This window comes from Anomaloglossus baeobatrachus, chromosome 4 (genome assembly GCF_048569485.1).
Source record: "Anomaloglossus baeobatrachus isolate aAnoBae1 chromosome 4, aAnoBae1.hap1, whole genome shotgun sequence".
Classification (NCBI taxonomy): Eukaryota; Metazoa; Chordata; class Amphibia; order Anura; family Aromobatidae; genus Anomaloglossus; species Anomaloglossus baeobatrachus.
The window spans coordinates 647,258,960-647,261,459 of NC_134356.1; the positions used below are offsets into that span (position 1 = coordinate 647,258,960).

At 38.4% G+C, this 2,500-nt stretch overlaps 2 non-coding genes across 2 annotated transcripts; both read right to left on the bottom strand.

The window, feature by feature from the left end:
- Window positions 1-517: 517 nt before the first annotated feature.
- TRNAM-CAU (transfer RNA methionine (anticodon CAU)) lies at window positions 518-590 on the bottom strand. The gene has a single exon. It is a non-coding gene; the product is annotated as a tRNA-Met (tRNA).
- Window positions 591-1,626: 1,036 nt separating this feature from the next.
- TRNAM-CAU (transfer RNA methionine (anticodon CAU)) lies at window positions 1,627-1,699 on the bottom strand. Its single transcript has one exon. It is a non-coding gene; the product is annotated as a tRNA-Met (tRNA).
- Between the last annotated feature and the right edge of the window lie 801 nt (window positions 1,700-2,500).

The window sequence follows — 2,500 nt, forward strand, 5'->3', positions numbered from 1 at the left end:
CAGAATAAGCCACTAGCTCCTAACTACTGTTCAAATGAGTCAAGTTTAAACTGTTGAAAGGAAAAAGTTTTTTAATCAAAGCAACACTCTATTTCTTTTTTTTTTTTTTTTTTTTTTTACGCCTCTCATTTTTTCTGTGACTCTTTGGGTTATCCCATTTGACCAAGCAACCAGTATTCTTAGTTTACTGGTTCGATTCCTGCTATGGGATTGCCACTTTTTCTGTAATAAGTAACGCATTGAAATGTCGACACAAGCCATGCATACAGTCAGTCTAGCTTGGATTTGCTCTTTGCAGCAAAAAATGCTGACCACAATAGATTTTGGACATTCATTCCATTCTTTTGCTCAATACTCCATTTGAATTCATATCACAAATCATTTTTACTTTTGACTTTTAACTATTTGGTTTCAAAGGATCCAAAACCCCCTTCCTTTATATCTGACGTTTTTTGGTACTGAGTGGATACAGTTCTGGCTGTCTAGTCAAGATGGAGACAAAATATCTAAAGCATAGTGCCCCGTGTGAGGATCGAACTCACGACCTTCAGATTATGAGACTGACGCGCTACCTACTGCGCTAACGAGGCAAGCTTCTAGCAAGGATGTGCCAAACTTACTTACTGAAAGCAATTAAGTTCTTCTTTTTCCACATTGACAACGTCTTATGAGAACAACACTTCCCATATGGTCTAGCGGTTAGGATTCCTGGTTTTCACCCAGGCGGCCCGGGTTCGACTCCCGGTATGGGAATGCTGCTTTTTCTGTACTATCTCTGACATTCAAAGGCCGACAGTTGTTTGCATAAAAAAGCAGTTCAGGTAAAATTTGCACTTTGCAGCCAAAGTTGCAAAACGTTAGGGTCTTGGCACTTCATTTCCAACTCTTGCACAACACTTATAGGTTTCATAGCTCAAACTATTCTCAACTATCATTTTTTACTTCAAAATGTCGATGAACTCAAAAACTCGTATGGCCTGTCCTTTGGCCTCCAATTTCCATTCTAATCTGTAGAATTTAACAACTGAATGGCAAATTTCTCAAGCTCCCCAGTCAAAAAAAAAGGAGTGAACTGTACCCTATCTGAGGGAAAACCTCATAATCATCAGAATAAGCCACTAGCTCCTAACTACTGTTCAAATGAGTCAAGTTTAAACTGTTGAAAGGAAAAAGTTTTTTAATCAAAGCAACACTCTATTTCTTTTTTTTTTTTTTTTTTTTTTTTTTACGCCTCTCATTTTTTCTGTGACTCTTTGGGTTATCCCATTTGACCAAGCAACCAGTATTCTTAGTTTACTGGTTCGATTCCTGCTATGGGATTGCCACTTTTTCTGTAATAAGTAACGCATTGAAATGTCGACACAAGCCATGCATACAGTCAGTCTAGCTTGGATTTGCTCTTTGCAGCAAAAAATGCTGACCACAATAGATTTTGGACATTCATTCCATTCTTTTGCTCAATACTCCATTTGAATTCATATCACAAATCATTTTTACTTTTGACTTTTAACTATTTGGTTTCAAAGGATCCAAAACCCCCTTCCTTTATATCTGACGTTTTTTGGTACTGAGTGGATACAGTTCTGGCTGTCTAGTCAAGATGGAGACAAAATATCTAAAGCATAGTGCCCCGTGTGAGGATCGAACTCACGACCTTCAGATTATGAGACTGACGCGCTACCTACTGCGCTAACGAGGCAAGCTTCTAGCAAGGATGTGCCAAACTTACTTACTGAAAGCAATTAAGTTCTTCTTTTTCCACATTGACAACGTCTTATGAGAACAACACTTCCCATATGGTCTAGCGGTTAGGATTCCTGGTTTTCACCCAGGCGGCCCGGGTTCGACTCCCGGTATGGGAATGCTGCTTTTTCTGTACTATCTCTGACATTCAAAGGCCGACAGTTGTTTGCATAAAAAAGCAGTTCAGGTAAAATTTGCACTTTGCAGCCAAAGTTGCAAAACGTTAGGGTCTTGGCACTTCATTTACAACTCTTGCACAACACTTTTATAGGTTTCATAGCTCAAACTATTCTCAACTATCATTTTTTACTTCAAAATGTCGAGGAACTCAAAAACTCGTATGGCCTGTCCTTTGGCCTCCAATTTCCATTCTAATCTGTAGAATTTAACAACTGAATGGCAAATTTCTCAAGCTCCCCAGTCAAAAAAAAAGGAGTGAACTGTACCCTATCTGAGGGAAAACCTCATAATCATCAGAATAAGCCACTAGCTCCTAACTACTGTTCAAATGAGTCAAGTTTAAACTGTTGAAAGGAAAAAGTTTTTTAATCAAAGCAACACTCTATTTCTTTTTTTTTTTTTTTTTTTTTTTACGCCTCTCATTTTTTCTGTGACTCTTTGGGTTATCCCATTTGACCAAGCAACCAGTATTCTTAGTTTACTGGTTCGATTCCTGCTATGGGATTGCCACTTTTTCTGTAATAAGTAACGCATTGAAATGTCGACACAAGCCATGCATACAGTCAGTCTAGCTTGG